The sequence below is a fragment of the Cavia porcellus genome, unplaced genomic scaffold, assembly GCF_034190915.1.
Source record: "Cavia porcellus strain 051 isolate PalLab524CR breed Dunkin Hartley unplaced genomic scaffold, mCavPor4.1 scaffold_6, whole genome shotgun sequence".
Classification (NCBI taxonomy): Eukaryota; Metazoa; Chordata; class Mammalia; order Rodentia; family Caviidae; genus Cavia; species Cavia porcellus.
The window spans coordinates 84,334,574-84,362,321 of NW_026947489.1; the positions used below are offsets into that span (position 1 = coordinate 84,334,574).

A 27,748-nucleotide genomic window follows, 5' to 3' on the forward strand; every position below is an offset into this window, starting at 1 on the left:
GCTGGTATCAGGATTCCCCTCCCTGGACTTAGCAGCAGAACTGAGTTGAAAGAAGAGCAGGTGACGGACCAAAGCCGGGCTTCCCAATCTGGCTGCTCATTCGGGTCTCCTGCACTGTCAAGGTTCTGGTCCTGGGTTGGACCCTGCTGTTCAGCTGGAGTTAGGGACACCCCACTCCCAGATTGAAGAGGGAGTGAAGCAATGGGGGGCAGCAGCGGGAGGTCCTAACTGCGTGTTACTTCAGTTCAAAGGCAGCATGGCCCAGACCAGAACAGCCAGGTGGTCTGTGTGTGTGTGTGTGTGTGTGTGTGTGTGTGTGTGTGTGGTTATGAGCTGTTTTAGCAGGTGGAACAGAGAAGCCCACCTTACCTCTGGAGGCCAGTGGGATACCTTCCTGGATTGTAGGAGGAGGCGAGAGGTTTTCTGAAGTCCGAGTAGTTCTGTATTATGAGAAGCAGTTCAGCAGCTAAGCTGGAAAGGATTCCTGAATTCTCCTCAGTGGACGAGGTTGTAGCTCCATCTTCCTCCTCTGTTGCTAGCATCTTCGCTGGACAATTAATGTCATGGGTTAGCTGTCTGATGGGCCTGGCTGGGCCCAGGTGGATAGGGGTGCAGAGAGGGGCTTGTCAGCCTTTGAGATCAGGGTTGATTGCTTTTAATAATGTCAGATTTCAAAGTTCATCACCCAGGCAAGGCAGGTAGTCTGTTGTCCCCCCCCCCCCACGGCCCAGGCTGAGTGGCCCAGCCCCAGGGTGCTGGCCTAATCTTTCACTTTCAAGGCCCACATGGAGCACTGAGGCTCTCGGGCTCTCTTCCCTATGGCTTCCCAGTCGCTGCGGTTCTCAGACGGGGTTCGGCTCTGTGCTGAGGAAAGCAAGCGAAGGTTGTGATGGTTCTCTCGCTGTCTCTGGGGCTATCTCTGTTTTTCTCTCCAGCTCACCTCAAGGCTGGCTTCCGGTCTTCACAGAGATGGTTCTGGAAGCATGTGCAAGCAAGGGAGTATGCTGTGCATGTGGGTTTGAAGACCAGGAAAAAGAAAATCCCAAGTGGAGAAGTCTGCAGGGGCAGATCAAGGGCGGTATATACACTGGACGGGGAACTCCAAGGGGTGGGTCTTGTTTCTGGCTGGCCCCTATCTTACTTGATCTGTTGCCTCTTGTTTTTGGCCTGATTCCCCTATAGATTATGAGATCAGATGATCTTCAAGATTCCCATCTGCTCTACCGTCCTTGGCTCCTTGAGGATGAGTTTGTAGCCAATAATTCATTCTAAGACCCAAGAGGCTGAACTCTTCATAGGCTGCTTCTAGGTATGTCTTGTGGGGCTCCTAGGGACAGTAGTGAAGGAATAACCCATGAACACCGAGTGAGAAGAAAAGGTGTTTGTAATGCCTTGTGTCCACAAAGTGTGCCTGGAGGTGGCTATGGCGCACCCTATGCACCAGCCCTGGGAGACAGGTGTTAGAAGATGCTTGTTTTACAGTTGAGAGATTAAAGCCTGGCCAGTTAAGAAACTTTCTCAAGTTAAAAAAAAAAAAAAAAAAAAGAGCTATAAGGGGCCGGGGATTTAGTTCAGTGGCAAAAAGCACCTACCTGGCAGGTGCAAAGTACTGAGTTCTAATCCTAGTACAAAAAAATAAAATCCAAAAAAATGAAAACAAAGAAACAAAAAAAAAAGGGGCTATGGCTATGTATCAATTAAGTCTAATTCTGAATTATGGTAACCACAGCTGGGTGAATATGATATGATTAAAACATTGGTGAATATTTAGATTTTAAAAAATTTTAAAGATACATTGTCATTAATACCCCTCAAAACACTGCCTGTGCTTGGAACACATTTATCCCATCATTCTTGTCATTTTCCGAAGCAGCTCTGGAAGTCCTCCTCCGCGAGTGTCTTTAGAGGTGTGATTAAAAGAAATAAGTGGGCCCTGCTGCTGAGTCCATCCAATGGGAGGGCAGACTTGTAACAAAATTACTGCACATTCTCATCCACTTCATTCATTGGATCTGCCGTATGTGACTCTCGGCACATCCCCAAAGTCAAAATGACCGTAAAAGATAAATGTTTTGAGTTAGTTCAGGACATGGAGGCAGCCATCTCAGTACAACTAAAGACACACATGAAAGAAAACTTTTATAACTGCTACAAGAAAGAGGGAAGATTTTGGGATAAGTGTGTCTGAAACAGGGGGAAGTCTTTGGAGGGGGAGGAAGGGCGATGTATCTTTTGCTGTAATGATATTTTTTAAAAATTTAAACATTCACCGTGTTTTGGATCTCACCTCATCACGTGGGTGCTGAGCGTGTGCTGTGGGTAGGGTTCTGTGCTGACTGTCTTTCCTATTGCCCTTACAGCCCTGCGAGGCTGACACTGTTAGAACGACCGCTCACAGATGTGGAGTCTGACTGTCGGAGAGGAGCTTTGCTAGAAACAGAGCGGCTGGTCACAGGTGGGGCTGGGATTCAGCTCCCAGTCTTCCCAAATCTTGAGCCTGTGGGCAAAGTTAGAAGAAGCTGAGATGTGGAAGGCCACTTGGCAGTGCCAGGGTACCCCAGACTGTCGACCACAGAGCCTGGTTTTTAGGGAAAGAGGTAGATGATGTATTCAGTGAATCCAGTGCAGACTCTGGGAGGAGGCTGAAGCAAAAGTGATGAGTTGATACAGGCAGACTTCTCCCCTAGAGAACTTGATCTTGGAAGTGACGAGAGAACAAGACAGCTGGAGATGAAGCTGGAGCTGAAACGCTGGGATGTGCGGTGAAGTTGCCAAACCCACGGGGCTTCCTGCACGTTAACTCCGAGGCAGCAGAAACCACAGGAAAAGGAAGTCATGGCTGGAGAACAGGTGTCCAGGTGACAGGAGAGGGCTGGCCAGTGGGCAGCCACTGTGAAACCACATTTCTTCCTTCCTTCCTTCCTTCCTTCCTTCCTTCCTTCCTTCCTTTAATCCTTCCTTCTCTCCCAAGGGCAAATTAAAGAAGAAAATAACTGAATTTATGGACTACCTTTTGCTTTTAGTTTAAAATAAAATAGCTGTATCAAGTCCCTGGAGGGGATAAAAGTGACTTCTTGGAACTTAGATAACCTGCATAAGAAGCGGACACCACAGAGGGAAGTAGCACTAATTTTAGCCACAAATGGTCACTACCAGCATCGTGGAGAGCAGCACACCTCGATGGCCTTTCCAATGACACCCTCAAGTGTCATCAAGTGTCCACAGGGTGGGTGGCACCTCATGGATTTTATTTTGGGGGCAGAATTCATTCGATGACTTGCTGCTTATCCCTGGGGGGCACCTGCCCGGGCCAGCTGTTGGCAGAGTGGGAACAAGCCATCCCCGGACTGGCATTTGGCTCGTTCTCTCCTGCACAATGAACAGGTTCAGACTTTGAAGTGCTCCCACTGTTCTGGGCATGCGCCACATGGCATGAGCCTGTTGGTGCCAAGAAGCCACTGTCAAGGGCCCAGGGTCTGCTCGGCAACCTCTTTGGCCCCTTTCCTTCTGCCCACATCGGTGCCCCGGCTCTGCACCCCAGCCTCTGAGTTTGTCCCAGTCCTTCCCTGCCACTGGCAGCCCTCCCTCACTGTCTCCCCCATCCCGGCCCTGTGTGTGCCTGGCCCTTTGCATGGCCTCGATCTAACATCCTTTGTGGCCTATCAAGTCACCAGGAGAGAGATTTGGGATGCAGACCACCCCCCAAGCCTCAGTTTCTTTGTCTGGAAGCCGGGGGTGTTGAGCCCTCCCTCATGCCTGGTTGACTGTGGTCTCTCAGCACTGGCCTTTCTTCATGAGAGATGTGGAGCCTGTGCCTACATGGGAGCTGGGGATGCTGCACAAAAATGCTGTCTTTACACCGTTGCTGTCCTCTCCTGGTGCTGCTTTCAAAAGTCCAGCCTCACAGTCCCCATCCAAGGCATAGACCACTTCCATTTATAGCTGAGGACACTGCAGCCCAGCAGGAGAAATGAGAACACCCAGTGTCACAGCCAGGCTGGACTCGAACCCTGCTCCTCTGACTCCCAATCTGGAGAGCACCTCGGGCGGCCGCTTTGATCTCAGAAGCTGCTGTCCAGCAGTGAGCCAAGGGGAGGATGGAGGAGCAAGCTGCCCTGGGCTCAGGGCAGACAAGGTGGCCCCTCCTTGCCTGCCCTCCCTGCCTCCAGGCCCAGGCGGCTGGAGGCCAGCAGGAGAGATTCCAGGGCGGCCTGTGCTCACGCTTCAGGAATGTCTTGCGAAGTCGCGTCTAAGCCTCTGTATCTGACTCATCACCTCCTCGTCTCCAGGAGTGTCAGAGAAGAGCTCCCTTAATCCCTGCTGTCCTCGGTCCCAGGCTTTCATTTGTCAAACTAAAAATATTCCCTCCAGGAACCTCCTTTTGCCAGGGGCTGAACGGGGTACAAGGGCATGGCGTTTCCGTGTCACTTCCTGACAGCGCCTTGGTATTTCGGTATTGTTCGTGGGCCAGGGAGACAGAAGGGGCCTGTGAGCAGGGGGCCGCTGTCATTCTTGGGCCCAGGCCAGCCGTTCACCTTTCCCCTGCAGCGGCTTCCCTCTCCCTCTCCCAAAGCTTGGAGTGCCCATCAGCCTGATGCGCAGCCGTGCCCCTGTCCCTTGGGGCTGCTTGTGATTCGTGCCAAGCGAGGGCTGCACGTTGCCAAATTCATTTCCTTTGCAGCCCGAGGGGAGGGTGGGCTGGCACGGTTTGTACTTGTCTGCAAGGCTGGTTTACTCACCGATAAAGGGCAGAGAGTGTGAGGTAAAGGGGAAAGACACTGACTTTTTTGTCTTGTTTTGTTTTGTTTTGCTTTTAGTGGTGCTGGGATCGAACCCAAGACCTATGTGTGCTAGACTAGGACTGTACATCTGAGCTACACCACCAGCCTTTTTGTTTTATATTTTGAGCCACAGTCTCACTAAGTTACTCAGGCTGGGTTCAAATTTGTGATCTTTCTGCCTCAGCCTCCCGAGAAGCTGACCCAGGCTGGCCCTGGCTTCTTGACAGTTGCAAGTGGAAGCCCCTAAGAGGGGCAACGGCAACGTTGGAAGCCAGCTACCTTCATTTGCGGTCTCTCTCCTTCCTTTTACTTTCTTCTATCACTCCTGGCAGCCCCTTGGCCCTTAGGGTTGATCCCAAGTGCCTGTAACTTTCCCTTAGCTCAAAATCCTGCCTCACATGAGTTAACCCAGAGCCCCCGCCTTGGGTCTCCCCAAGGGTGCCCACTAGCTCGGTGGAAATGCAGCACAACAACACCAAGGGAGCTTAGGTGTTGGAGTCCAGGCTGCATGACCGCCTGCCTCTGTGCCAGGTCTCTGTGCCCGTTTCCTCCTCTCGGGGGACAGTAATGCTCACTGTGCTGGGCCACTGACAAGATTGACCTGGGCGCTGTTTCTGGAGTGTTGAGCTGTGTGATGCCTATCTCAGAGTACGGACTTGAATCATCATCATGGTTGTCATCTCCGTTATCTTCATTCCTTTAAGATTTAGCAACAAAGGCCACTGAGCCACCCAGACCTGCATCTAGGGTCAGGTCTGCCACTGCCTCGCTGTGTGGCTCCTGGAAAGTCCCCTAGCCTTTCAGTGTCACTGTTCGATGATAAAAGGTAGAGTTTGGACTTGATTTCCCCTGAAATTACTCTTAGATCTAGAAGTCTCAGACATTGATTTACATGGGAATAGACATTCCTGAAAAGTTTCATTAGAAGGAAAGAAACAAACAAACAGAAAGAAGGAAGGAAAGAAGGAAGGCAGAAAAATAGTTCATTTTGGCTCCCGTTTCTGGGGGTGCAAGGCCAAATGGCTGCATTTGGTGATTACTTTCTTGGTGGAGGAGTCCCCAGGAGCACAGAGTATCACTTGACAAGAGATGGGGGATGTGCATTGTTTCATTCTTTTAAAGAACATACATTGTGTCCTCCTACAGATGCCTATGTTGAAGTCCTAACCTCCGACATGACTTATCTGGAGCCAGATCCATCGGCTGCAACTAAGGTTAGATGAGGTCAGAAAGGTGGGGCCTCAACCCACCAGGACTGTGGCCTGACAGAAAGATAACACGTGAGGACACAGGGAGTGACAGCCAGAAAGACGCTTCACCGGAACCTGAGCCCCACCAAGCCTTAGTCTTGGCTTTCCAGCCTCCATACTATAAGCAAATAAATGTGTGTAGTGGCAGCCACCCCTCCACGGTGCCTTGCTATGGCAGTCTGAGCTGACTAATCCATGGAGAGGGTAGCAAACAGCAAACCCTTGGTAACACGTTTTGGGTTTTACAGGCAGGGGGGAGAAGCCACCCCTGACCCCTAAGACTTTGTAGCTGGGAATCACTGGAATGCTGCTTCTTCTATCATGAATAGGAATTAACCCACGATCTGGAGTAAAAAAAGTCAACATTGAACCTGAGCACTGCTGCACGCCAGTCGTGAGACCACAGCTAAATGAATAGACCTCTCTGTGGCTCATTTCTTCACCTGTCACATGTGTGCCTTCCTGGCTGTGTAGAGAAAATGTGATGATCTCTATATGGTATGAAGTCTGTGCTTCACATAGGGTAGATGCTTGATAAATGATAGCTCCTACTGGTAGTAAGGCTTTGTTTTCAGTTACTATTAATTAATAGTACTAATTTCACTCATGTGATGCACTTTATTTAACTGAGGTGGAAATAAGGCCATGCTTCCCTTGACTATAGATCCTGACTTTCCTATCATAAAATCAGCCTTTTCTCTTTACCTCTACCATTAACTACAATCCCCCACATGCTTATTGGGATCAGAGCCAACTCACTGGGATGCTATCAGATGCAGGGAGCTGAAGGGGGCCCATTGCCCAAGGCCACCTCTGTCAAATAAGGGCCTGGAGTAACTTGTCTCTCCATGACAGGCTCAGCTCTGGCCCTATTGGGGTTATAGCATCTTTTTCATTCCCATTGGAAAGCTCCTTCTTGGAGGCCCTCTGTGACATTTGGCTTGGATGACCTTACTGTATGACGGTCCTTCTTCGGGTAGTTGAATAGCCTTGAACCTAAAAAGCACGCACCTCATAGCCTCTCAGTGGATGGTAGTGGGATGCCTGAGCTCCCATGTGCAAAAAATGAGTCTAGGCCCGGGCCTTACACCTTTCACAAAAGTCAACTCCAAATACATTTTGGAACCCAGTGTAGAACACAAAAGTAGAAAATAGTGAAGAAGAAAGCCTTGGTGATCACTGACTGTGACTTTTTAGATACAACACAAAGGCAGAATTAACTGGTAAGCTGGTTTTCATTAAAATGAGACAGCTCTGCTCTGTGAGTGACACTGTCCAGAGAATGAGAAAAGTCACAGACTGAGAGGAAATATTTGCAAAAGACACACCATTAAACTGTTATCCAAAATACACATGGAAAAAACCCTCATAAACTCAACAACAAGAAAACAAACAATCTGATTAACAAACAGGCCAAAGACTTGAACAGAGAGCTCACCAAATAGGATGGCGAGTAGGTATGTGAAAAGATACCCAGCCTCACACATCGTGAGGTAGGAAAGCATAAATTAAATTTGCAATGAGTAACCACCACACACTTGCTAGAATGACCAATGTCCTAAACACTAACAACAGCAAACGGTGGTGAGAATGGGAAGCCACAGGAACTCGGTCACGGCCGGTGGGAATGCAAAGTGGTACAGCTACTTGGGAAGACACTGTGGCAGTTTTTAAGAAAATAAAGATATTCTTACCAGGCAGCCCAGCCACAATTGTGCCCTTGGAATTTACCCAAAGGAGTTGAAAACTTTTGTCCATAAACCCTGTACACAGTTGTAAAATATTAGCTTTATTCATAATCTCCAGTTCTTGGAACCAACTGAGATGTCCAGAAGGTGAAAGAATAAATAAACCATAGTTCACTCAGACAGCAGAATATTATTCAGAACTAAAGACAAATGACATTAAGACGAAGAAAGACCTGGAATAAATGTCACAGGGTACTTCTAAACAAAAGGTTCAGACATAATTCCAAGTATGTGACATTTTGAGACTAGTACAACTGTGGCGATGGTAGAGAGGTCAGCGGTGGCCAGGGCAGGAGAGGGGGCTGAGTATGCCAACACAGAGGTATCTGAGGCAGTGAGGCATTTCGTGTAGCAGTACTTACATGCTATTATGCATTTATCAAAACTGATAAGATGGGGGCTGGGGATTTAGCTCAGCGGCATAAGCACCTGCCTTGCAAGCAGGCCGTCGTGAGTTCGATCCCTGGTACCGATAAAAATGAAAAAGACAAAAAAAAAAAAAAAAAAAAACCCATAAGATGCACAGTGCCAAGAGTGGAGCCTCATGCACACCTTGGGGGAGGACGAGGTGTTTGTGCTGCTGCACCAATTATAAGAAGCATTCCCCTCTCATGGGAGATGCTGGTAGTCAAGGAGACTGTGTGTGTGGGAGGGCAGGAGCAATATGGGAAGTCTCCATACCTTCCTCTCACTTCCTGTCCCTACAACTGCTCTAACAAAATCAGATCTTTTAAGAAAGCCCTTATATCCACTCAGATTGGCTTATCCCCCATGCAGGTTTGCCCCCTCTTTACCAGGTCTGTGCTGCACAATCAAGAGGAATTGGGAAGGGTGGCTTCTGGTGAGTCTCTGAAACGTCTTGCCTGGTCACAAAGAGGCACATCTTGCTTTCCATATCTTTCCACCTCTGACATGAGCTGAGTGACCCTTTCCACAACAAGGAAAGCTGTTCCAATAATAATTCCACATCTCATGGAGTCAAAGACACTGTACATTTGTTAAAAAACAAAGTCACCAAAGAAAAAAAGGCTTTCTTGTACCTCTGACACATACCATGCTCTGAAAGATCTCATGATTTCAGAGATGTCAACAGTATGAAACCACATGCATCTTAAAATCAATGAAAGTGAGGTCATATTTCCCAAGGATTTACCATGTGTTGGGCACTTGTTCTAAGACTTAACTCCAAAACTAAGAATTAATTCATTTAATTCTCAAAATAGCTCTGTGAAGTAGAGGTTACTGCAGATGACAAGATTGAGGCACGGAGAGGTTACAAAACCAGATGTCATATGGTTCCTGAGTAGCTGGATTCGGCTCCAGGCAGTCAGCTTGATGCCTATTATTAGACATGAAGCAACAGTAACTTTTAAATAGCAATTCCTTTTTCTTTCTCTCTTGTACGCGCACACACACACACACACACGCACGCACGCACGCACGCACGCACCGGGATTTAATGTTCCTTCTTAGTGATTACTTCAAGTACAATTGTAATATCACCTTACAGTGAAGAGCACCAAACTGGGGTTGCAATGAGTCAGCAAGTCCTCCCTTCTCAGCAAAAGGAGTTTTGGTGTTGAGGCCTATCCCATCACACACACGCCTGACACTGAAGGGGGCAGAGGACACCCAGGAGACCACCACTGAGGAAGGCAGCTCAGTGGAGCTCTTCATTTCCTGGATCTTCCCCATGGCCTTCCCTGGGTTTGGGTCCATTTGTTCTCTGCCACTGGCTTTCTCAGGATGATACAACAGATCATCCTGTTGGATGTATACAACATCCTCTGTCAGATGCTTTAGGAATGCACCCAGCTGCAAGTAACAGACATTACCGATCAAAAGCAGTTTTAGCCAGGCACATGGTGTGCTTATCATTACAACTGGTCAGGAGGCTGAGTTGGGAGGATCAAACTTTCAAGGGCAGCCTAGACAATTTAGCAATTTAGTGAGACAGTCTCAAAACAAAATTTTAAAAAGAGCAAGGGGGATGTAGTTCAGTATTCTGAATTCAATTTCTAGTACCAGAAAAAAAAATCGGTTTCAACATAGAGATTCTTTCTTCCATCATCTTTTTCTTTTCCTTTGGGCCTCAGTTGATGGGTGTCTATAGGAAGGTTACCCAGCTTCGGCACCGTGGCTTGGTAATGTCCAATACTCAGGTTCCTTCTTGCAGTCCTGCTATTTTAACTTGTTGGCATGTTGCTCCATGGTTGCAAAAGGGCTTTTCTACACCTCCAAGGTGTTTTGTCCCTGTTTCAGTGGAAGGAAGAAGGGGAGGAGCCAAAGGGCTTCATCCTTTTATTTAGGAAAGGAACCCTCCCTTCCCCTCTGAATTCTTGTTGTTTAGCCAACGCTGGATCACATGTCTATGCCCTTAGGCCAGTCACTGACCAAGGGTAATGAGACCTCTGGGATTGTTTATGATGCAACCCTTTAGATCAGGGAACAGGGCTCCCCTCCCCAAGATCAAAGGATTCCTGGTACTATCTGGCCAAAAACAGAAGTGGTGCGTAGGGGTAGCTGCTAAGGAGGGAGCCATCAATGTCTGCCCATGTCCCCATACCCTGGCTCTCCTGCAGTGAAACCCTCTGCTCGGCTGCTTATCCAGGCTCAGAAGAGAGGGACGAAGGAAGGACCTGCATTCTGGTCAATCATAGTTCTACTGGAGCACGAGCACAGACGGAGAAGGGAGGACTCCTGTGCTGGGATGCCTGTGGCCCCTGGAGCATCTCCCTTGCCTGATGCATGCAGGCCTGCCTCAGTAAATGTTAGAGCAAATAGAAGAATGCATACTGGCCTGGAGCTCTCATGGTATCATAGCCACCCTTTAGGACCCGTGCAGGATGATCAGGCCTCCTGTCACCAAGGGCCATGCAGGCGGGGTGTGTGAGTTTGAGTGTGTGCGTGCAGGCGCCCTCGCAGCTCCTCCCTGCCTCAGATTGAATTACTTATAAACAGGCCCACACCAACCTGGCAGACTCTACATTTCAGCACAACAGTTCTCATAGTTTCCCAAATTCTTTTGATTTGGCAAAATCCAAAAATAAAACAAAGCCCCAACATCTTCCACTCAGCATGTCTTTGGAGCCCGGTGCCCTGCTTGAGCAATGGGTTCCGGATGTTTGGGATGGATTCTCAGAGCCTGCCAATTCATCTTCCTTTCTCCACACGCTGCTGCCCTGGGTCTCGGCCTTGCTCCTGGCCACTCTCAGTGTGCGGGACTAGGATTCCGCTCCTGGACTCCCTGGAACCTGCCTGCTTGGGGGGCCTCTCCCACTCCACATCCTGGGTGAACCCATTCAGGACACATGTTGATAGACTTCTCTTAACAAGGAAATTGAGATCATCTCCCCCTTGTTTCAAAGAATCACAGTCACAGGCTGTATGTGGTTGGCTAATTTCACTGAACTTCGTTCTTAGACACCACAGCACTCAAGTCACCTTACACCACTATCTCTCACAACTCTCACAACTGCAGAGAGATTTGTGGCTATCAAATTAGGGAATTAGATCAGGCTGCCTTTGAGGCTTCTTCTGCCTATAACCAGGGAGAAGAGCAGGTATCATTCTTCTCAATATAACTGAGGAAATGGGGCTCTGAGAGGTGGAGAGACCCAAGATCACACAGCAGGGCTGGGGCAGAAGCAAGGCTTGGACTGATTTAAGGTCTGATGAACTTGCTTCTGTGTCTCCCTAACTTTTCAGTTAGGGTCCCCGTGACTCCCCAGAGGAATGTGGCAGAGAACCTCACTTGTCTCTAGGACTTTCCCCTCATCTTCCAGCCTCACAAATGTTAAGTAAGCAAGCGATATTCCCCAGTCTCTGCCATGGTGGCAGGTGTCATGTACATGCCACTGTGACAAGAAGCATCTGGAACATGGAGCCTAGAGCCGGCCCAGTCAGTGGGCTGGGCTCTCTCTTGAACCTCTCTGCAGCCTAGCACACACAGCCCCTTCTGTGACTGTGCTAATTAAAGCAATCCTTTTCTCAATGCCAAATATTTGGGTAAATGCCAGTTGCAGTCCTCTATTGCTAAAATGAAAAGAGCGACAGGCTGGGATTTGAGATACAGGGCTCAAGGACAACCCAATGGCCACTTACTACATGGGATCTTATTTACATCTCTTAAACCCTCCAAGATCTCTGTTTTCTCATCTGTACCGTGGCCAGGGGAGTTAGATGGACTAACTGGCCTCTCACCTCTGTCTTATCCCTAATATGCTGTAGTATATCTTCATGCTGTCGTGTAACATAAGGGGGCAAAGACATACATGATACCAAGAGAAAAATGCTGCTTATGCTGCTCATTTAATCAAATTTTAAAACCTGGAAGCACAGAGAAGTCTCCTAAGTGCAACCTGTGTGTTGTCCATAGCAGTACTGCTGGGGAGAGGGGACATTCAGAAAGCAGTTATGGATAGATCACTTAGCATGGGCGAGGCACGCCACAGTTATTTGATTCCATGATGACATCAGATGATGAAGGTCATTGATCCTAGCTCTCTCGAACTCCTTGTTTTATGTTCTTTCTATAATGCTGTCTTATTCCTTATGGTGTCTCTCCTTCCATTGCATTCTCACAATGATCAGGAAGAGGTGAGATTATCCACACTATGGATGTGGCAATGAAAGCAACTTGCCCAGGGAGAGGCAGAGCCTGAATTCTCAGCCAGTTTTCTTGATTGCAGTCTCCATGCAATGCACAGGCCCCTATGGGCTACATAGGTGTCATTCTGCCTTCTGGAAAGCTAAGGTTCCTCTGTGTGTCTGCCACTTACTTGCCTAGAGATTTTTGGAGTGAAACACCAATTGTGCTAGAATCTCCTGATGGTCTCACTGAAAGTGCAGATTCTGTAGCCCTTATCTAGACTGCCTGAAGCTGCCTCCCTGGTGTGAGACCTGGGAATGTATATTACCAGACTTTGCAGTGAGTCTTATGCCTCTTAAGGTTTGGGAACCCCTCAATTATGGAATGCATGAGTTTTACTCTTGCTAAACAGACAAGTCCACCAGCATAGATAATCAGGGGTATGGTAGAAGTTTCCAGCAAGGACAGAGCCCCAAAATTATTGTTACATAATTGAGATACCCATGAACTGGATATAGGCTTAACTGCAGGTTGACAGAGATAAAACCTAATTGTTCAGTTACTTAAGGTTAGATTATGATGCAGGTACCTCCAATATCAGTTTTGGGAACCCATAAGAATTTTCTTCTCTCTTGTATGTCCAATGTATTTCCATAGAGTGGGGTGGAAAAGGGCTGTGCTTATTCCTTGTTGCCTCCAAATCTTTGTGGGTGAGGAATTTGGAGGTGATTTAGCAGGGTCTTTCGTGAGTATCAGTCAGAATATTGGGCCAATGCATTATTGGAAGGTGCGACAGGGACCATGTGTGACCTCTGAAGTGGCTGTCTTAAATGAGTGAGGGCAGAAACCTGTGCCCCTTATCACAAGGCATCCCCTCGGGTTGCCTGAGGGTCCTCCTGACACAGCAGCTAGCTTTCCCCAGGGCACAGGATCTCGAGAGTGGGCAAGCAGGATGCAGAGGTCTCTTTCATGATCCAACATACAATGCCATCACTTCCACTTGCTTCATGAAAATCAGCTCACTCAGTCCAGCCCATGCTCTAACTCTCGAAAAAAGGAGTGCAAAGAGTCTGTGGACATTCAAACATCAGCACAGTTCACCCTCTGGCTACAGACTATTTGTATTCCTTCCATATGTAAGCGCACTTACCATTTCCAAGCGTGCCCAAGAGTCATTCCATCATAGCGCCAGCTTGAGCTCCACAACATTTTCACCTAAATCAGGAGCTTATGAAACTCCTAGATATAATTCAACTCAGCTTCTTATATATGACTCAAATAGGATGGCCTGGGATCGTACACACTCAACATGTAACAGTGGGACAGACACCCTGTAACAGCTGTAGACAATGTTCAAAAACATGGAAAACGTTAGGCTGAAAGATTCTCCAGTTCAAGGCAAATGTAAAACACAGCTGGGAAGATGTGGGAAGTTCTTCAATTCGGACTCAGTTTTACTTCTGAGCAGGAATAATTCTCCTCGGCTCTCTATGTTGCCTTCTGGGGTCTTGGTTCTTTTTTCTGAGTCGTGCTTCCTTTTGCACAAAAGTTCTGTCAGCCTGGGTCATGCCGGGATGGAGAGGGTGGTCCCAGGATTAGCTTTTGTCATTCTGTACAGTTTCCGTATGAGCTGGTGATGCTTCTTCAACTCCAGTTTTGGGGATTTCCTCTGAACTGCATTGGATTCATTCCATTAGACAAAAGTCCTACCTAGAAACCTTGCGATAACATTGTCAAGGGATGAAATTCTTAGAATCGCTCTACTGTTTAACCGAGAGTATCTGTGAGATACACACAAGTTTTTAGAGGAGTTTTTGATGAAAGACACCACAATAGAGTTTTCTGAGGTCTGAACAAAGGACTTTAGTGCCACACCCTTCACTTTATCCTCTGACCTGTTCTCCTGAATTGCTTCGAAATTCAGCTTTATATAAAAGTCATTTCTTGAGAGGTTGAGAAAGGTCAAGATTATCGGGTCCTGGCTCCCTCATGCATTACAATCTTCTTTTCAGACTGTCTTCTGTCACATTGTACTAGAAACAGCGAGAAGAGGTGAGGTGGCATCTTAACACACAGCTTAGGATCTCCACAGCTAAGTCCAGTCCATTAGATACATTTTTCTTTGCATGTAGCTGTAGGTGACAGTGTTGCTCAGCTTTTTAGCATGATGTGATGAGAATCCTCCTTTCTCCTCCAATCAGGGTTTCCCACCTTCCTGTCCAAATGGGATTCATAGCCTCCTTTGCAGCCTCCTCAGAGATCACTGTACCTGTATCAGCAGTCTTGTCTTAGCTCTTTAAACTTTTGCTAACACTGTCCTGAACTTTCTTCTACCTTCTGTTTACTGCTTGATTTTGAAGTCACTTCTACATCTGTAGACTTTTTTGACAACATACTTTGGGCACCAAAATCTGTAACTATTGCTTAATAAAGTATTCCACAAACCTTATAGAGGAAGCAATGTTTTTACCTCACCAGTTATTGAGGGCCAAGCTTCCATAAATGGCTTGCCTGAATGGTTCTGGCTCAGGGTCTCTCACGACATTGCAGTGAAGAGGTTACCTAGGGCTGGAGGCCCCATTTCCAAGATGGCTCCTTCACATGGCTGTTGGCTGGCGCCCCCATCCACACTCGACATGGACTTCCTTATAGGGCTGAGATTTGTGCTCATAACAGGGCAGGCGGATTCCCTGGAGACAGTCATTCAGAGACAGGAAGATGGAGGCTGAGGTGCTTTTTTAGTCTTGGGAAGAGAACCTATAACTTCTGCTGCCTTCTATGACTCATGCAGATGAACCCTGATGCCTTGTGTGAGGGAATCACTCAAAAACCCAGGTCAGGGACTGTTGGGAGCCCTCCTAAGGCTGACTACTGAGTACTTCATGAACTTGGCTCTTGGGATGTGGAGGACACTGCTGTGTGTCCCGCTGTAGGGAGAAGGGACTTAGCTGTGGAGATTCCTAAGCTGTGTGTTAAGATGCCACCTCACCACTGCTTGCTGCTTATTGTAAAATGTGACTTTCGTTATTCTCTGTGGCAGGAGCCCTGATGTCACACAGAATTTCAGCCACATGACTTGTTTTCTATTTTGACTCAGACTTTGTCATTTCCTAGGACCTAGGCATGAGTTTATGCGGGAGATTGGCAGGGAGACAAATTCACGAGGTGGCTGCTATGCTCCTATCGGCTTCACTTTCCCACTTTAAAAGGAGCCCGTTAGGTCCTGCTCCTGTGTCTAACTCCTTGTTCTCAAAGGATGGGTTATTTCTTGGGACTCCACTCCCCCTCACCTCACATAAGGGTCCCAGCTTCCAGTGTGAATAAATAAACCCCTGGTGGGGTTTGGAGCACCCTGAATACACATCTGAGTCTCTTGCTACCAACAGAGCTTAGGTTTACGCTGGGACCTTGCTCAAAAGGTCAAGAGTTGGGATAGTGTAAGAAGATGACCTAAAGGACAAAGAGAAGCACAGATTGCTCTGGAAATGCTCTATGTAGACTTCTGGGCTCTTAGCTTACAGGAGCTTTGGGGGTACAGTCCTTGGGTAGAGACTCCACAATACCCACAGTCAACCAGTTAGAATCCACTCTGGGTACAAGCAGAGGATTTTGCTCTGCAAAAGATTCTCTGGGCTGCCTGATATTTGTCCCCTGCACTTGCATCCAAGCTTGTGTCTTCATTCCTTGCAGCCACCCTTTCAGATTTAAGATTCCTGGTTTCTTTCTCAACCTAATTATCTCTCAATCATTGCAGTACCCTTTGTGAACAAACATAACTATCACGAACTCTTAGGACACTGTTGATGTGGTTTTTAGATCTGGACACAGTTTTCTTCTCTATTGTAAAGAGATTTGATTACACTCTCAGTTTGGGTCCAGAATGCTTCTCTACTTGGGCCCACTGCACCAGATAATTGTATCAAAAAAAGTATGTTCTAAAGACATACCAGGGTGAGATGCGCCCATCACTCCTAGAACAGGCACAGGTGAGTACTGTGCGCTCATTACTCCACGGAGGGACTGAAGCATCTTGCTGGAGAACACCGTCCCCCAGGGACACGGTGTGGAACACTCTATGGGCATTCCCTGGCGGAAATGCTGCTCTGCAAAAGTTTCAAGTTGTGCATGAGGCATGATAAGGAACCCATCTAGAGCCACGAGGCCTAGATACTTCTGCTGAATCTTGTGGAAATCACTGCTCTGGTGAACAGAGGGCTAAACCACCATGCTTATTGGTATTGTCAATACAGTGATAAGACACTGAACAACTTGAAGGCATAGCAGGCGTATTTATCTCTGCCTTCCTTATCTTTTCTCTCCTGAAACTGGGGCTTTGAACTAGAATGAATCAGAGACCACGTTCCAGATAATGAAATAGAACAAGACTTTGTGTCTGGGACCAAAACATATGATAAGAGGAGGAGGGTCCAGGTGGGGATAAAACTGAGCAGAATGTGTGTGCAGAGGCTGCCTGCCCGATCAAGGTACTTCAGCCAGCAGGAGACCAATGTCATACACAAAGTACACGTTGTATGAAGAATACAAATGTTCTTACAGTTTAGCACCAGGAATCTTCTTGAGAAAGGAACTGTTTGGTTCAGAAAAATGCCCGGATAAGCATTTTGGGTTTCAAGGTAGGATTCCACAGACATAACCTATTATGTGTTAAAGTGAAAGAAGAATCAGTGACAACTTCTGCAAGTTAGTTGAAAAACAGGAATTTGTGGCAACAGGAAGAGAGAACAGGCAGAGAGAAGACAAGGGATGCCCTCGTGGCAAGGCAGGGGAAGATCTTTGAAAACAGTGTGCTTCCCGTTCATTTGGAGTTGTGACTCTGCCATGCACATAAATGCCTTGTGGGAGTCTTTTCTTGTACCGACCTAGGATAAGTACTTGGCTAGGACAGTGTAACCAGGAGTGGTGGCGCGTGTGTGTGATTCCAGCACCCTGGAGGCTGAGGCAGGAGGATTGCTGTGAATTTGAGGCCAGCCTGGGCTACATGGTGAGACCACATGTCAAAAAACATGAACAAAAACCTAGGATGGTGTGGCTTGCTAAGAGAATGTGCAAGCAAGATAGTAAGAGGAGCAGAAAGCTGAAAGAATTGTGACAAGATAATGAGGAAATAGATACTCAGGAGCTTGTGCCCAGAGATGGAAGGCAAAGAAGCCAGGTACACTTGATGTGAAGCGCCAAGAGGCAGCCGTGACTGCAGAGGGCTGGACACCTGATGGGATGGCACTTGCCTGGCATTGAAAACGTATGGATGATTTAGAAGATCAGAGTCCTAGTAGAGGGAGGGGGAGTCACCTGCTATATTCAAGGAGCCTCGAAATTGATTAGTTTGAGGGTGATCAGAATAGGCTGTTTCAGTGATAAAAATGACAACAATTTTTGCTAAAGTTCATTGTATTTTTTTAAACTGGGACACATCATCCAAGCACTTTTCATGCAAGATATCATGTAATACTTAATATGATCTTAAAAAGCAAACTATTATTATTATTAAATCCATTTGGCCTTCTTTATGGCAGAGTGGTGCTCCATTGTGCATAAATGCCACATTTTCTTTATCCTTTCATTTGTTGATGGGCATACGGACCATTTCTAAATTCAGCTGTTATGAGTTTGTGCTGCTATAAACATGGGTGTGCATGTACCACTGTATTAAGATGATTTTGATCCTTTTTGAGAGACATTTAATCTACTGTGAGATTAAATAGGTAACGCTTAAAAAGACAATACAGCTATTTGAGTAAAAAAATGGAAAATCCCCTGTTAGGAAGTCTGTAAAGTCTAAGCTTTCATGGACTCTAAAAAAAACCTATGTAGAGTCTTTAAAAGACAAGTTCTGATTTCCCGATACAGAAACAAAGCAAAGAAGTCATAGAGACTGTCAACTTTCCAGTCATCTGCTGTAGTGGAGATTTTATAAGCCTCAAAGGAAATGTTTGGCAAGTGGATTTTATGTCTCAAATGGCAAGCAATAGGCTCTCCTAAAGCCAAATGGTTCAAGAAAGAGAACTGTCCTTTTACATCTTATATATCCATGGATGCACATTTTGGAGGTTGTGACAGGGAGGAAGGAGGACCATTGCCACAGTTACATGTGTGCTAGCCTTGGCAGCTGGTGTGTTTTTAATGGTAGGCAAAGGAAGGGAATAAGTTGACCTTTGTGATGTGGAAATCCTGGGTTATGGGCTTCAGACACTGCTAGAGGAGTGGCTCAAACAAGGCGATTTTGTCCCTGTCACCTCATCTTTTGGTTTCATGGATTGGCATCTGCTGACAGGTGGGAAAGGAAACTGCCTATGATTGCAAATTTTTCTTTGTGCTTTAGCTACCCTGGCAGAACAGTGCCTCTTATCGCTTCAATCTCTGCTTTCCCACCCAAGCCATATCTCTAATTGGCAGGCTTGGTCTCACGCCCACCTCTGGACCAATCAGAGCTGCAAGGTGGTTGGCCTCTATGCCTGACCTGGGTGGATCACTGCTTCCCCCAGTGTCAGAGGGGAGCTGGTAATGAAAGGAGCAGCTCCGTAAAGGAAATATGATCCCTATAGCAACACAACATGCCCATTATGACAGATTTTAAATGCTCACAGAGAAGTCTGGTCCTGTGGCCAGTGATCTCATAAATGAAGATAGGATGTTTCTAGAAAAGACATTATAAAACTATAGTCAGAGCTGATCTCATCCTTTAAAACACTAAAGCTAGAAATTCCTTTTGACCTAGGTATTCCTCTTGTAGGTATTTTTTCAAAAGACATTATATTATAGTGATACTTGCACACCCATGTTTATAGAAACACAAATCAGAAAAGCTAAATCTTGGGAGCAGCCTTTGTGTCCATCAACAGATGAATGGGTAAAGAAAATGTGGTATTTATACACAGTGGAGTCCTACTCTGCCATAAAGAAAGATAAACTTGAGTCACTTATAGAAAAATGGATGCTCCTTGAGCCATAATGTTCGGTGAAATAAGTCAAACACAGAAGCTTAAATATTGCATGGTTTCTTTTATGTAAGAAACCCAACTTATAAATAAAGAGCAAAATAAAAGATGGTAGGAAGTAGGGAGGTAAATCCTTCTCAAATGGGAAGGGGAGCACGAGATAGGGAGGGAGATGGGAGGCAAGGGGCTGAAAAAGGAAACTGAGGTGTTTCATATATGTGTAACAATGCCACACAAAGAATGTACTCATTATGCACTGCAAACATGTACTAATAAAAAATTTAAAAAGCTAATCTCAGTGAACAGAAAACTTTGTGTGGTGAGAGTGACCAAAGCCATGCAGATGCACACAGGTTGTTGTATGGTGATCCTGACTTTAAAAGGACATACTTCCCATGGGATGCTGAGGGTGAGCCCCAGAGAGCAAAGGGGTGGGGCTTTGGGTACAAGCAAGCCTAAGATGCACAATAACGAGGGAGATAATCTGAGGGCAATTAAAAGTCTTTGGGGGCTCTAATGTTTAGTGAATGAAACAGTGCAAACATGGACCTATTACATGGGCAAAAGGAAATGATGTTAGATGGAAAGACAGAAAGGAGAACAGTAGTTGAAATACAATAATTGTTCTGTTAAGAATGCCAAACCAAAAGGAAGAACAATGTATAGAGATCTATCTCTGTAGCGAGACAGAGAGTCCCTCTCATGGTCACTTTTTCATTTTTTGTTGGTAAACTGCTGACTTTTTAGTGTCAAACTCCCCCCCCCCCCCATATCTGGAATATATGTAATAGACTAAAGCAATCATTGTGGTTCCATTCTTGTCACTGATTGGCTGGTGGATAGGCATGAGGCTTACTTCTGACCAATAGGAAGTGAGAATTGGTCTACCAGCATTTCTGAAAATATATCTTTGCTTCTAAAAAGATGTTTGGCCGGTCCTCCTTTTCCTGCTGCACATGGTCGGGTTTGCACAGCATTGTTGGAACTGCAAACACCATCTTGTGACAGCAAAGGAATTAAATCAACAATGAGGTTGACAGAACAAAACGTCCGAAAAGTGTCCTTGAAGATGGAACTCATCTACCGAATAACTAACTTAAAATCTCGCTGCCTAGTATTTCTCATTTTGTGAGTTAATTTCCTTACTGTTTGAGTTGAGCCAGAGGTTACTGCTCCCCATAGTCTAAGGTGTCCAGACTGGATCAGAGCTCAAAAAGATAGGGAGATACGAAGGGAGCAAGAAGGTTCAAGGGAGTCCAAGTTATCAGCCTGATGACTCACATCCTAAGGTGTGGAAAGAACTTTCCGGTGGGATCCTAGAGCCACTGTCAGTAGCTTTTAAGTAACTGTGTAGAACAGAAAGTGGTGCCAGAATCAGGAACTGGGCAGAGAATATCCTGATTTTCAGAGAGGGCAAAGAGATTGTTTCTGGAAACCCAGACAAGGAAGTTTGAGGTAGATCCTTGACTACAGGGAAGCAGGGTGGATTAAGAGGCAGATGGTGGGTGAGCATTTAGGAAGGAATGTGGTGGTCAGCTGAGAACAAAATGACTTCACTGGGCACAAATTATTCCAAACTAACCTCATTTCCTCTTGTGATAAGGTTACTATGTTTGCAAATCAGGTGTACACTATAAACATAGCAGGTCTTGATTTCAGCTTAGGGTTAACAGCTTCTCTCATGGTTTCCTTGTGGCTAAGATGGTGAAATGTGGGTTGGATGAGAGCAGAGGTTTTGTGTATTTGCAGCTGGCTCAACAGCTGAATCCAAACAGTGTTGAATATTGGATGATTGTCACAGCCCATGTGCTGAACTCCATCAGGGTGGAAAGGGAAGTCACACGTTGGCCTGGGCCAGGGGCTTGGCTGGGAGTGAAAGTCTGACACTGGGCGAGACCATCCAGGAAGGGGTAGGTTAAGTGTCAGCAAACCTCAGTCTGTCACACGGGGGCACTGGGTGAAGCAGAGGATCAAGTGACTAGCGGATGGGAATGGAAATGAGCAGGGTCCAGGGGGACCTACAGAGGTGGATGCAGACACAGGAGCAGGTTTCATGAGGGAGGAACAGGAAGGTATAGCAGCAGGTGGGGATACCGAGGGGAAGTCACAGGAAGTCCTCCAAGAGAGTGGGCGGGAAGTCTTTTCCTCACCTATAGGGGCTGTGTCCAACTCATGACAATGGCTTTCAACCTTTAATGAGGTATTTTGCAGAGTACCAAGGGCTCCATCTTTGATCCTGCCTGATTTATCACTAGATGAAAACTCAGGGGCATGCTGATCAAAGGTATAAAGTCATAAATCTGAGAGGAGAGTTAATACCAGAGGCAACAGAATGAGGACTCAGATTGATCCTGACAGGTTGCAATGCTGGGTCAAAAACAATAAGATACAATTTAATAGGTCAAAATATAAAGTCTGGCATTTACCTGCAAAACACAAATGACAAAACACAGAGTTGGAGGGGGCGGAATTCCCTGGACAAAAAAAATCATGTGAAAAATAGCCAAGATTTCTAAATAGCCAAGATTTTACAGTTCCAAGTAAGCCAAAAGTCTGATGACACTGCTAACAATTGGACATGACATGAGAGAGAAGTATTAGTAGAAAATTAGTACTCTTGGCAAGAAGTAGTCTCATTATGTGGTTGGTCAGGTGACATCTTGGGTATCATATTCAGTTTTGGGCCCTAGATTTATAAGAATAGCATTGAAAAATTACAGCATGCTCAGAGATAGGCCGTTTAAGATAAAAGTTCTGAAAATTATGTAATGTGAAGAGAGCTCAAAGGATCCAAGAACATTCTTTCTGGAAAACCAAAGCCAAAAGGATTTGTGAGAGAGAGGCATATCACTGAGGAAGAAGTCGGTCTATCTTCTGAGGTAGAAAGAAACCCACAAGAGTAGACAATATAAGGTAGTCATTGACATTCTTATAATCAAGGGAAATCATGATGATGGTACACCACTGCCAAGTTTCAAAGTCATGAGCTCACTGGTGAGGCCAGCCACTATTTCCATGCCATAGAATGGGAAATTGTTGGAAATGATTGAGAAATGGTATGGTGCTCAACGCCCAACTGTTAGTCACCTTTGTGTTGCTGGGACAAAATACCTGATATACACAAATTAAAAAGAGGAAAGGTGCATTTTGGCTCATGGTTTTGGTCTCTGGTTGGTTGTCTCCAACACAGGGACTTCATAGCAGAAGGGTAAGGCAGAAGCAGTCAGTTAACTTCATGGCAGCTGGGAAGCCGAGAGGGAAAGAATCAGAGAGGGAGAGACCAGGGACCACATAGTCCCCAGGATCAGGTCCCCGTGATCCATGCCCTTCAATTAGACTCCATGTCCTGTTTTCATCACCTCTGAATAACACCATCAAGTTATGGTCATTAGTCCATTGGTGAAGTTAGGGGCCTTATGACCCAGCCACCTTCTGAAGGCCCTACCTCCAAACACTTTTGGGGGGATATTTTAGATCTAAAATGAAGGAGTCCAGCACTTAGAACATTACCTGATAATATGTGCTGAATGAATGAGACATCAGAGAGGTCAAATGCCTTTCCTGAGGTCAGATAGATGGATTCTCGGGGCCTCTACTTTCCTGACTCTCCATGTGCCCTGCCCTCCAGAAAATCTCAAATGCTCTAGGCTGCCCTAAGAAGTTGAAAAGTCCACCTCTGCAGATATCACATGAATGAACATCTCTGGGGTTTCATTAGGTGGCTTCCTGGCATTGGGTGACAGGGAGGACCAGAGGTCCCAAAGCCCTTCCAACTCAAAAGCTTTACCCAGAATATTCCTGTCTTCAAGGAATTCTAAATTGCTACTTGGACACACAGGCAGGGTGTGGAATCTGTCTTTGCACACACCCACCAGTGGGCTGCGGATTCCCTGGAATCTTTTCACACCCTCCCTATCGATTCTATCTGGGTGCATGTGTGTACGTGCATTGCTTCTGTATCCAAACACTGGGGGAAAAATTCACAGACAGACAGACAGACACACACACACACACACACACACACACACACACACACACACACACACAGCTGCTCAAGGAGGACAGGACTCCACTCCCTGAACTTCCCAAGGTACCCTTCCCCTTTGTCTTCTTGCCATCTCTGAACAGACTATGAGTCTTCTCTGCTTTGGTGAAGGAGGAAATTTCTCTTCTGCAGAACATGGATTCTGCAGAGTTGAGGCCGATGGTTTTCTTAAGAGTTCAAATATAACCTCTTCCCACAATGACCTCCAGGATAGGCTGAGGAAGGTGATTTTTCCTCTTCCTTCTATAACTTACAATAAACTGTAATATGGTATCTGGGAAATCCTCAAGCTTTAATTACAAAGGGGAGATCAGTCTGAGGATCATAAAACCAACATTATCAATTTAGGTTTACGTTAAGTTCTCTGTCCCTGAAGGAATGGGCAAAAGAAGCCTCCTTGTTAACAGAAGGTCCCAGGGACCACCTTGCAGCGGGCTCTCCTGGCTGGCTGGCGGTCCACAGTCTCCACTAGGTGGAGAAAATGAGCGGTTATGAAACGTACAAAGCTCCAAATCAAAAACACAGTCCAAAGAGTAAAATCCAATTCTAAATGGAACTCGAAAACTTGAGAAGTAATTTAAGGGAACCACATTAAATACTAGAATGTTTAATGGGGCCCATGTGTCCCGAGCAGAGAGAGAGAGGGCGAGAAATGCTACAGAGGAAATCAGGGAGACAATATGTCTGTGCAACTTGTTCTAATTAGGGGCACAGCGCTGCTGAGGATCATTCATTATAATTTGGTTAAATCTTCGGCACAGCCAAGGCATCTCGGCTGAGGGGTCCAAAACAAAGGCTCCGTGGTCAGCAGGGTGAGCGCCTCTCTACTGGAGGTTAATGCCAGTCACTGGGGAGAGCTCAAGGCTGTACATCACCCTCCTGCCAGCTCTTCTTTATGACTCCAGCTCTGGGCTCCAGCTAGCAGATGTCTGCAAATTTCGGGGAGGAGAGAGAGGGCCCCTGGAGCTCATTGTCTCCAACTTGTCTGTCGCTTAATTCAGTATCTCTGTCTGCTGCTGGAGTGGGATGGGAAGAGTTCAAAGGAGGAAATCAAAACAACCCATAGATCAGAGCTCGGAGTGATCTGTGTGGCACCCCGAAGTCACCGACACTCTTAGGGCTCTGCTTTGAAATGTGGTCGCGGTGGTGGTGATTCACTGCACCGAGCTGGCACTCACACCAGCAGCACACCGGATGCTTCCTGGATTTTTTTTTTTTTTTTTTTTTTTTAAGGAGAAGGTAGCCAGAGGCTGAGAGGGATGTGGGAGGTGTGGGGTCAGGTTCAGGTTTATCCCAAGCCAGAGGCGTGTTTATTTTAGAGCTAAATGTGATAGGTGTGTGATAACAGGGCCTGCGATGGGGCCCACTGGCTATGCTGGGGTTCTGGGACACCACAGTGGCTCAGTCTGGCATCCGTTACCCACCCCCCAGGCTCCTGCAAGCTAAGGAAAGTGCCATTTCTTTGCTTTATGCTGTTGTGTTGTACCTCTTCCCCTACATTCCCCACATCTCTGTCCCCTCCTCCATTACCACCCATCCCAGTCCCCAGAGAGATGTCTGCTAGATTTAGGGCATCTTTAAGAGCAATGTGTCCCATCTGGAGATAAGGATGGCCCTTTCCTCAGAGTGGACACAGCCTTGAGCTAGGCACAGGGCTTGTTAACTGAAGCACAGTTTGGATTTCTGCTTGACCCTCCCACCAAGTATGTCTGTGTAAAACACCGATTGTACATCTTTAGGCACCAGCGCCAGGCATGGTGAACAACCAGTCCAGTGAATTATCCAGCCTCATTTGTGGAGTTCAGCCCCAGAGGAAGTCTATAAACAAGCAACTCTTGGTCTTAAGGTCTGTGCTGGGCATTGGCTGGGGCTGTTCCTTCTTGTAATGAGGGAATCTATTTCCTGGCTTCCTTTCCATTCCTGGGTTATCTGCCTACAGTTTAATGCTACAAGCTGGGGTGATGACCAAGGGAGAGAATGGATATGTCAGAATGACCTGTGTCATGACTGGTGAGAAACAGAGGTGCAATACCTCCTCAGAGTAGAACAAATGCTTCTCTGGGTGTTCCTTCCTCTCCGGTTGTGCTAAATGCCTCTGCTCTACGTTGCACATTTTGTCACTTATCTGACACTCCCACCTCCAACTCAGACATTAACTGTGCAATATCCCAGCATCCTTCCTGGTGCCAGGTTCAATAAATCCTCACCTGTTCACATGCAAGGGAAAAACATTTTAGATTCTCTGCTCTGATGAAGCTGAGTCATTGTGATTTATCAATCATTTATTGAGCACTTGTTATGCTGGATGGCACTGTGTGGTGTGCTAGGGATTGAAGCATGGGAAAGTCAATGCCTGACTCTATGGGATTCCCATTCATAGGCATAGTGGGCCGAGAGCCATGTGGGGGAACAGACAAGTATACCACTGAGTTGCAATGTGGAAAAACCAAGATTATTAAGTGCTAGCTAGTGGGGGTCCCAAGTCAGGGGGCAATCCAGCTGCAGAAGACCCTGGAGGGCCATGGGTCTGTCTTATTTGGTGGTCAAGCGTAGAGAAGTGGGATGTTTGGGAAATTGGGCTCAATATTATACAAGGGCCACCAGAACTCTATTGAGGACTGAAGGACCTTGAAGGGGCAGGGTTTACCTGCTCTTTTTGAATGCTCTGAGAGGATTTTCTGTTGACAAATCCAGGAAGTCACTCCAACTCTTGAAAGGCAGCACCAAGACAGAAACCACTGAGTCCCAGACTAGCTAGAGAGCCTGATGTACAGCAGTGTTTGGGAAGGAACTGGACAGGGGTTTTCCTGCTTCCCCTGTGAGCATAACACTGTGAAGACCTGAGCTCTCCGTCTCCCACATCCCCAGGGTTGAGGCTGTGAGGGAGGCAGGGATATCAGCAGAAAGCAGTGAACAAGCCGCATGCACATCCATAAACCTGTCTGAGGAACTTCAGAGGAGGCCGAGGACCGGGCCAGAGAGCCAGAGCGAAGGTCCTGTGCATAAGCTCAGCCTCTAACCCACTCACCAAAGCACTGTGTGGCTCAGATCTCAGTTTTTTCTTCTGTAAAGTGAGGAAGTTTACAGAGACAAGATGGGCTACATGGAGGAAGAAAGGGCCAATCTGTGTTTTGGCTGAGAACCTTCTGGTTGTGTTGACCCAGGCTAGCATATCGTGGCTCTTCTGCAACCTAAAACCTCAGTGTAGGGATTCATCCAAATCATCCTCTAATATTTACTCAGTATCTACTGTATGCAGGGCACAAATACCGAGTGTGAGGGGGGAAAAAAGGTGAGAAGAATGTGGTCTCCATCCACTACAAATCCACACACCAGGACATGGGCCAGTTCTGATAGCAGACAAGCAAGGACTTTTAGCCACTTGCATTTTATTTGAACATTAAGCCCTCAAAGACAGACAGAGGGACTGCAGTCAGGCTAATCTCGATTCCTATCCATGCCACGGCTCTTACTGCTGAATGAACTTGGGCAACACACAGTTCTAAGAAATGATTATTCTCATCATAAATTGAGAGTAACAATAATGTCCTCCTTGAGGGTTGATATGAGCATCCAGTGGGGCAATGCATGAAAGATACCGAGTATGTCAGAAATGCTCAATAATAGCTAGCAAATACTATTTTTGTTCCATGGCTACACTTTTTTGTTGTTGTTTTGGCAGAAATTCTAAAGGTTCTCTGCAGCACAGTGTGAAAAGGAGGATTTCCTGGTAAGTGAAGATTGCTTTACAAGGGCACCAAAGTTCCTGTAATTCTTGTAACATGAAGAACTCATACAGCTACATAATCTAGCTCCACAATTGCACAGAGGTTCATTCTGTAATCACTGTGCACTGATTCAGGGCCCAGGCCCTGTGCTGAATGGTGGAGATAAAGAGTAGGGAGACCTCAGCATGTGTGGGCCATTGCCTGAAGGAACTCAGTGTTCAGAAGGAAAAGGAGTGAGCTAAGACGGCATGTCTCGAGGAAACTCTTACAGTGGGGTGTGTGGCCGGGTGAGGACACCGAAAAAACGAGTGACCAGAGGCTTCCCAGTACAGGAGCTGCTGAGATGCACCCTGAGGAGTTTCTAAGGAGAAAGCAGTTGGTTGTTTTATGTCCTGAATTATCAGTAGACTTGGAAGCTCCTGGTTCTCAAGTATGTGTCCTACCTATGTCTCCCAGGAAGCAGTGCACAGTGGATAAAGATCAAAGAGACTTGAATTTTACTTTGAACTCTGCCAGTGACTTGGTGCGTAGCTTGGAGAAAATCACTTCTCTCTCCTAACCGCAGGAGCCTCTTGGATTCATTTAATTCATGCATAAGAAATATTTATTGAATACTCACCATATTCTAGACACTGTTAGGTGCCAAGGA

At 46.5% G+C, this 27,748-nt stretch overlaps 1 long non-coding RNA gene across 1 annotated transcript in view; it reads left to right on the top strand.

Moving 5' to 3' along the window:
* Positions 1 to 27,748, top strand: part of LOC134476526 (uncharacterized) — a 94,452-nt gene that overhangs the window by 64,054 nt on the left and 2,650 nt on the right. The window contains exons 2-3 of the long non-coding RNA XR_010048261.1: positions 25,111 to 25,217; positions 27,054 to 27,101. This is a non-coding gene — a long non-coding RNA (uncharacterized LOC134476526). The remainder of the gene's footprint in view (positions 1 to 25,110; positions 25,218 to 27,053; positions 27,102 to 27,748) is intronic.